We start from the raw sequence: 9,294 nt of genomic DNA on the forward strand, positions 1-9,294 counted from the left end.
CCCCCCCCCCCCGGTCTTCTCTCTTCTAAGCTATTCTCCTTTCTCTGTTCTCCTCTCTCTGTTTTCTCCCCTTTATATTCTTTTTCTGATATAAACTGACGTTCAGACTGTTCGTTTGGAAACTATTTTATGAGGTACTAACTATGGTGGCGCTAGACTAACCTGTATCGGGCGGATCCAACAAGTTTACATAGGTCTGTCTATTCAGAGTGAAGGTTAACCCCTTATGCTATAACCCCTTCACACACCATATGTGCCTTAGCTTTATATACTATGTTATCTAACTTATAGAGCCATATATAAAGGCCGGCAGATGTCAATACCGAGCCACCGATATTTTCTTTCATCCTTTTGTCTCCCAATGTCATGTTTTTTACTAATTGAGTTTTGATATGGACTGTTTGAATCCTGTTAAAAATGCTAATAAAAACGGATTCAACACTAAAAATTGTGTGTGTCCGTGAAACTGCAACAAAATTCCGTACCCCCAAAAATCCATAGACAACGCTTTAAAAGCCCATGCAGTCCATCAGTTTAGAGATACGCATAAATAATGGCCTAAAATTATTGCTCTCACTCTAGCGTGTGTGGCGATACCCAACATGTGTAGCGCAATCGTCGTTTTTGTGCGTAGGCGCACCTGACATGTGTTTACTTGACAACTCGCGTGCTCGCGGGGGACCTTACATTTTTTTAGTTTTGACATTTATTTTATTCAATATTATTTTAAAACTGTTTTTTTTTTAAACTTTAATTGCTATCACATAGGGGAGCTTACAGGCCCTCTATGTGATAGCATATTGGTGGTGACAAGTACTCTTTAAGGGGACACTCGGGGTCCAAAAACCCCTAGTATCATCTTTACACTTAAAATAAGTTATTGAATGGCAGATCGCACATCAATAGCTTATTGCTCGGTTTCAAGAGCCCAGCAATGACAGCTATGGGAGCGCAAATTATGTAATCTGCATCACTCCCGGTCTCATAGAGAGGGGAGGAGATCGGTCAATAGAAGTTCGCCGATCTTCTCCACAGCTTCTCGCCGGCACCCGACATGCTGGTCCCCGGCACGCAGGAGGGGCATCGAAGCCTGGGAAACACGACGGAGGTGTTTGGCGGGGGCGGCCAGTTTACCGGCCTGTAGAAGCGATCTGGCGACAGCTGGATCGCCAATATCGCTTCTATCGTAAAGCCTGCCGCTGGCTCTACAACAATGAACAGAGTTCTGGCAGCTAAAAGCTGCTGGAAGTCTGTTTAACCCCTTAAGGACCCATGACAGAATTATCCCGTCATGGGTTGTGAAGGAGTTAATATTACATAATATATTTATAATAACATTTTCATTGCAGTAGTATTAAAGGCGATAATAATGGTGTGAGAGAATTATGGTTAAAGGTTTATGGTTAAGCACACAGGTTATCTATCTATCTATCTATCTATCTATCTGTCTGTCTGTCTGTCTGTCTGTCTGTCTGTCTGTCTGTCTATCTATCTATCTATCTATCTATCTGTCTGTCTGTCTATCTTCCTGGGCAAAAGAAAGGGTCACATTAAGGTAGTAGTTAAGTGTTGGGGGAAATTAACACCTAAGGGCTGTCTTTGGGGGTTAGGTTTAGGGCGTAACATTGAAGTGACCTGGTCACCACAATTTCACTTGTACACAATGTGAACCTATTCAAAGAAGACGGAATACACTACTTTTCCAATGACCCATTTGTTGAAACACAGAGGTTTTGCTTCTCCCTAGCCACTGCAGCTATTCAACCCAGGTGTGTAGAATACCTGCACATGCTGTATTACCTCTCGCCAGCTCATACATCACTACAGGATGTATAAGGCAGCGGTAGAATCACCATGCAGCAGAGGAAGACGAAACTCAACCCACCCGGAAGGGTTGAATACTTGCAGTGACCAAGGAGAAGCAAAGCGAGAACGTTTCAAGGTGTTCTGTGGGGCTTTATGGGAGGGAACTGTTTTGATCCAGTACCAAAAGCTAACATACAAATCTAATTATTATATTCTATAATAATGAAGGTCAGCATGCTGTATGATTAACAGGGGGGTTTCTATTAGAGTACTTAATTTAAACGACTTTATGCAATCCAAGAAGTTAGAGAGGGCCATATTAGTGCACAGTGGGCTGTCACTGTAGTTGCATTGTGTTTTGTGAGTCTGCCTGGAGTGCCACAGTGGGTTACATAAAATATGTAGTGCCTTTGGTGTGGGAAACGCGTCAATTGCTTTGTTCTGAACCATTCACAATGCGAAAATAAATAGACTCAGCAGACTTTATTGTACATTTCACCTTGATACACGAAGGTGACAGAGAGCATTAAGGCTCAGTTTAAAGGAAAGCCATGAGACAAATAAGTAGCTGTCTGGCACATATTCAGAAAACCATTAATTAGGAAGATCTGACTGACAGTTCAAGCCGCCAGGCATGCGAGGCTTAAAGGGTCTCATGTGCAACTAGGAATATGAGTAAAATAGCCCCCTATGTGACAGCAAGAAAGTTAAGTTAAATTATTAAAAAAACTTAAAGATGAATAAAAAAATGTTTTGAAGTCCCCCGCCCCCCACATACACATGCAAACATGCGTCGGGGGCGCCTACGTGTGAAAACGACGATTCCACCTATTGTGCCGCAAATGTTACATATCACTGCGAACGTTGGAGTGCAAGCAATAGTTTTATGACCGTTAATCACTGATAACACTAAACTGATGAGCAGTAAAAGCGTTTAAAGTGTTGCCTATGGCCAATTTTCAGTGTGGACGTTTTTTGTGATTTTGCGGCCGCACGCAATTTTAAGGCTCGACATGTTTGGATTCTATTTACCCTACGTGACCCCATCTTTTATATTTTACCAAAATATGGGTAAGAATTAATGTTTTTTTAACATAACGTAGTGAAAACAGATTTTTTCCCCTGCAATTTACGGTACTTTTTCATTATATAGTAAAACATAACCCCCCCAGTGGTGATTATATACCCCCAAAAGAAAGCACTATGTATCCCTAAAAATGATAGGCCACGTAAAATGACAGAGCAGGGTCAGCGCATGCTGAAGCACACAGTGCACAGAAGTCGCCAACTGTCTGCAGAGTCAATAGCTACAGACCTCTAAACTTTGTGTGGTCTTCAGATTGGCACAACAACAGTGCGTAGAGAGCTTCATGGAATGGGTTTCCATGGCCGAGCAGCTGCATCCAAGCCTTACATTACCAAGTGCAATGCGTTGGATGCAGTGGTGTAATGCACGCCACCACTGGACTCTAGAGAAGTGGAGACGTGTTCTCTGGAGTGACGAATCACGTTTCTCTGTCTGGCAATCCGATGTAGGTGTCTGGGTTTGGCGGTTGCCAGGAGAACGGTACTTGCCTGACTGCATTGTGCCAAGTGTAAAGTTTGGTGGAGGGGGCATTATGGTGTGGGGCTAAGGCTTTTGGATGTCTACATAATGAAGGCTTTTACTGGTAAATAATATAGAAAGGGTCTCTTTGGATTGGCATCTTGATAACGTGGTTGGGACTGAGCAGAAAAGGAGATGTGTCATAAAACTGGGAGTGTTACTGGCTATCATTGAAGGTATGTACTACACAGCAAGCGACTAAAAATATGGCACTAGTAGGGAAAGAGGGCCCTAGATGGGTGGGTTATTCATTCACTTTACAAACTGTGCCGAATAATACAAAACAGGAGTCTAGGCACTGTAAAGCAAGGACATGTGTGACACTGGCATCAAGGGCACACTGTTTTTAATTGACTCATATGTCAGGAGGTTTATTTGCAATGCAAGGTACATCACCGTTACATCCATTTTCTGCGCTGTTTTCTTGTAAATTGAAATTACTTTGTCCTGTTCTCTGTAAAATTAGGAGAGACATTTAGCTCTTTGTTTACTTTATGTGATGGTTCATTCTATGAGCTAAACCTAAGCTGACAGATAGGGAGACATAGAGACATGGGCAGAGGACAGAAAGTTGTTGGGTTGTGACGTAACAGTATAAATCACGGACGGACCAGTGTCTTAAAGGGACCCTTTTGCCAGACCATTCAATTCAACAACAATCTTCTCGTAAGATGAAATATGTATTTAGCCACCTGAGTCCTGGATGCCATTTTAAAATGGCGCTGGACTAGCGGATGTTCGTCCCAGTGCCGTTTTAAAACTGAGACTGGTCTCATTGTAGGAGCAGGATAAAACTTCTGCATCCTGTTTCCATCAGGAGTGTAGTGACGTCAAGTACGGAGGCTGGGACAGAGCTGTTACAGCTCTGTCTAACTTCTCCCTGCAGTAACAGACCACTGTTACAGTGATCTATTGCTGGCTGGTTGTAGCCAACAGTAGATCACTATTACAAGTGCACAGCTGCATGGGGAGGGGGGATCTCCATATGATCTCCACTTACCAGATCCAGACCCACATGAAAAAACTGTGTAATAAACAAGTTGTAGTGTTTATAATGTGTATATATAGTCTAACAATAATAATATTAGTAAATAAGAAATGTAATAATTTAATAAATATAACAATATAATACATTTTTCTCGATCAAACGAGATTCTAACAGTGAATGTGGTTTTCGTTCGGAAAACTCCATTGTTTCCAAAATCAAAGTGCCCTCGTTCTGCCTTCTAACATTGCTTATGCAAATGTTGTTTGTGCTAGTGGCATTGTAATGTGCATTTGTTCCTTGTTGACATTTAATGGATTATTGTCCCTGTGTGAGGCCAATTAAACATCATCTTGTAGAAAGTACTGTGAGATCAGGCTGCATTCCAAGACAAAGTGCACATGAACATCTTGTAATGAAGGTTCTTTAACCACTTGCTGTCCGGAGCAATTTCTTACTATAGAAAACAGCTTAAAACCCCCAAACAATTATATATTTTCTAAAAGTAGAGGCCCTGTAGAATAAAAAAATTGCTACTTGTAATTTTTTATGTTGCACGTTATTTGCGCAAATGTTTATCAAACTAGTATTTTTAGGATAGCATACACTAAAATGAAATTTAGTGCACAGAATATAATGATAGGATTAATTCCTGTGTCTGTCCTGCAATCCCTACGGTGTGCGGGGGGTCCGCCCTTTGAGTACTCAGGAATAAAGAGCCGTGACAACAATGTGCCATAGATCAATATTCAAAGGTTTATTCCAAACGGTCAACTTATATATTTATACAAACAAAATAGGCAAAGTTGCAGCTAATCACCCCTAAGGCAGGTTTACAGACATATACATATAGATCATACACAGCACTCATGATGGTCTCGTCACTAGTTTCAAGACAATGTAAGGATTTCCTTCCCATGGGACTCACAGCAAATTTCCAAAAATGAGAGTATGTTGTAATTAAGCAAGTCAAATACGCGACAAATAACTTCTAAGCATTGTTCTGTTAGGACACATACTGAGCAGTAGATAAGGCAAAGCATAACTTTCATTATGTGCATTAAGCCATAACTCTTACTATATACAATTCCTCAAATATCCAATTTGTTGGTAAAATATAAAAGATGGGGTCACGTCGTGTGAATTGAGACCAAACATATCAAGCCTTAAAATTGCGTGTGTCCGTGAAACCACAAAAAACTACCATACACAAAATTTCCCATAGGCGATGCTTTAAAAGCTTTTACTGCTCATCATTTTAGTATCAACAGTGATTGATGGGCCAAAATTATTGCTCTCACTCCGACGTTTGCAGCGATATGTAACATGTGTGGCGCAATTTTCGTTTTTGTGCATAGGCACCCCCGATGCGTTTTTGCGCTTGTATGTGTGTGTACGTGGGGGGCGGGGAACTTTTAAACATTTTTGGGGCATTTTTTTTTTTACATGAACTTTATTGCTATCACAATAGTAAATGCTATGTAATAGCAAATATGATGTGACAGGTCCTCTTTACAGAGACATCAGGGGTACTGCGGGCGGGGGGCATGCCTGCAGTGCCATTTACTTAAATGGCACTGAAAGCCCCCCTCCCACCCCTGAATGCAAGGAGAATTTAAATATGTGATCCCTTGCGTTCCGGGCACGGGACCTTGCGGTACACATGTGGGCTGGTGGAAACAAGCCCAGAAGCTGGAAGAAACATCCAGCATGAAAAACGTAATGGCGGGTAGCGTACTCGTGTGTATGTGCATTTACAGTGCTTAGAACATGGGTAGGCAAACTCTGGCCTTCCAGCTGTAGTGAAAATACAAATCCCATCATGCATTTGCCTCTAGGAGTCAGGTCTGTCGCTGTCAGAGTCTTGCAATGATCATGGGACCTGTAGTTGCACCACAGCTAGAGGGTATGGAGTTTGCATACACATGTAAATTAATTCTAGTAGCTACAATATTATTGTATTATAACCACTGGAATCAATTTATTCATCTATGTCTGCAGAAATTATGCCAGTACATTCCTCTCACAGGTCACTGCTAGGACGCATAGAAAAACATTGCTTTCTATGACCCTGTTCACGCCACAACACAGGTGTGATGGACAGAGTGCTGAGGAAAAATGCAAACATGCAGCATTTTAGCACAGCACCCCTGATGCCACGGTGCTGCTGTGCAGGGATATGAATGGAATATACACTCCAAATAAAGTTTTTAAAAAAAGTTTTTAAAAAAAACTCTGGCAGTGTGTGATACAACGCCGCCGCAACGCACTGGACCGTCTGCTAAAATGGAGCGTTTTAATGAATGGGCTAGTGTGAACGGGCCCTAAGCCCTGATGCAGCGTTCTCCACATTGCCAGAAAGAAATTGAATGCTGAATGTACAGTATTTGGTGAATTGAGCTCATTCTGTTGCAGCTTGAAGGACGTCTCAGCTTCCTGTCATTGTGTTTTCTGTTGTACACTGCATGTGAAAATATTTTTCAGGATGATCACCTTATAAATTCTTCCCCCAGCTTTTCAAGGCTGTTTTATTCTTCCAGATTCATTATTTAGAAACATTCTACTGTTCTCTGCAACCTTGTATCCAGTTCAAGGCATGTTTATGGTACATAGAAAGTAAATGTGTTTACTACAGAAGAGCCCTGGGGCCATGCTAAAAAAAATATGAAACATAATTCTGTGTTTGAAAGTCAGTATTTTAAAAATAGAATTCTGAGATTAAAAGTCAGAATTCTGATTTCCAAACTCAGAATTCTGATTTCCAAACTCAGAATTCTGACTCAAATTCAGAATTATGTTTCATATTTTTTTTTTTAGCACTGTAATCCTCTGACCCATACAGCAGTACTGAGTCGTGTAGTGATTTATGGTTCGGAGCATGGAACCACGGCATTCACTGCTGGAGAATCAGGACACTTCTAAAAGTGTTAAATTTCAAAATTACATACAGTGGCTGCAGTGGTGGAACGTAGGAGTCATAGGCTGCAGAGGAGGTGATGTTTTTCTTTTGCATGGACATTAAGTCTAGAGTTTTGTAAACCTGACGGGTTTGTTTAACTCTTCATCATCTTCCAGAAAATAAAATATCAGTTCCGGGTGAGTTAAAGCTTTAAGCCCTTTGCTGCCACGTAGGTAGTACTTACACAGTGGCAGCGAAACGGTTAAAGCTTTAAATCAGGAAAGTGTAACTGACTCCAGGCTGCTATAGCAGCTTGAAGTGTGCTTACACTCCTGCAACCTGCAGGCGATCACTTCTACACCCGCCGCAGGTGTCGGTGAAGGAACCTGGGAGCGACAAGGATTTTGTCACTTGAGGTTTCTGTGCTGTCATTCCCCGGCCACGATCTGTGCTTGATCAGTTTCATCGAGGTCCATAATGACCATACCGGGCTCCACTACCTCTCCTACAGGTCCAGGATGGCCATGGCGGGTGTCAACGGGAAGAGCAGAGGGAGATCAGCGTACATCCATTCACTGATCTCCCCTACGGTAAATGAGCCCATAAGTAGCAAGGATTTTGTCACTTCCAGTTTCTGAGCTGTAATTCCCCAGACACAATATGTGCTTGATCAGCTTCACTGAGGTCCATAGGTGACATTAGGGGGTCTAAAATATGCCTGGTGTCTCTTAAACTATTGGAGGCTATTGGCCCCCTATATGATAGAAAATGAATAATAAAAAAAAAAGTAAACCCCCTAAAATGTTAACGCTTCCCCCTGGCCCCATGTACACACATATATGAATATTAACACATGCAACAGTACAGGGTTTGAAAGTGTCCCCTATAGACTATTCGGGGTACCAATGTTTTTTGCCGTTTCATGGTGGCATGCAAATTTAAGGCTTGACATGTTTGTTATCTATTCACTGGGTGCAACCTCTTCATTATCTATTACAAATATTGTGTTTGTGTGCGCTAAAATTCATTTTTTACAGATTTTCTGAGTTTGATAAATAGTTGTGCTAATATCATGTAACATAAATTAACATTAATAAATTACACCATTTTATTGTCCAGGTTCTTTCAGAAAATATAACATTTTTATGGTTTTAAACCTGTACCTCCTTCTGAAAATGCTAGTTGCCTGGCTGTTTCTGAGTCGCTGACCTGGAACACACATACAGATCAGAAAAGTCAATATGGCGTTAGAACTTCTGATCTGCATACTGTTTCCAGGTCAGTGCCTCAGAAAACAGCGAATCCACTGGATTGACATGACACCCAGGGAACAATGTTTTTGTGAGCAGAGAGGTTAGCATTGTCATCCTCTATATTTCCGCAGCACAGGCTGCCTCAAAAGTGTATCTAAACCAAAGACCACACATGTAATATATTGCAGCTTACCGGTCCTCAGATGTGGCGGTTTCATTTGTTTTCCTTTTGTTCAGGATTTTTTCCCTTTTGTTTTCACCTGGAAATCCTGCCAGTAACACACTTCCTGTTCCGTCATGTCTCCATTATATCTATGGAGGAAGTCATGGGCGGCAGTGCTAGGGATGTTCAGATACCAAGTACCGTACTCGGTACAAGTACAAGTACAGATACCTTTCCAGCTCCAGGACTAGACTAGAGAAAAACTAGTTAAGTTAAGAGGCAGCTGTCATTTGTAAGAAGCACACCGAGCTTCTGGGATTTGTACACCCTGCTTTAATGTATGATTATTATTTTTTTTATAAATATATATTAGGGATGCACCGATACTAGTATTGGTATTGGTGCCGATGCAGAGTATTTGGGCGAGTACTCGTACTTGCCCTAATGCTCCAATACCTAGCCCGATACTTGAGCTTTCTGTATCAGGAAGCTGGGTCATTACACGCTGCCCGGCTTCCTTTTTGGCCGGGAAGCCGGCTCCATGCTCCCTCGTGATGAGGGAGCATGGAGCCGGCTTCCCGG

General features: G+C 41.7%; 1 protein-coding gene across 1 annotated transcript in view; it reads left to right on the forward strand.

Moving 5' to 3' along the window:
- BICD1 (BICD cargo adaptor 1) overlaps positions 1–9,294 on the forward strand; it is a 147,540-nt gene that overhangs the window by 57,710 nt on the left and 80,536 nt on the right. The gene's annotated exons all lie outside the window — the stretch shown is intronic.

Source organism: Nanorana parkeri, unplaced genomic scaffold, assembly GCF_000935625.1.
Source record: "Nanorana parkeri isolate BGI_ZX_2015 unplaced genomic scaffold, ASM93562v1 scaffold38, whole genome shotgun sequence".
Lineage (NCBI taxonomy): Eukaryota > Metazoa > Chordata > Amphibia > Anura > Dicroglossidae > Nanorana > Nanorana parkeri.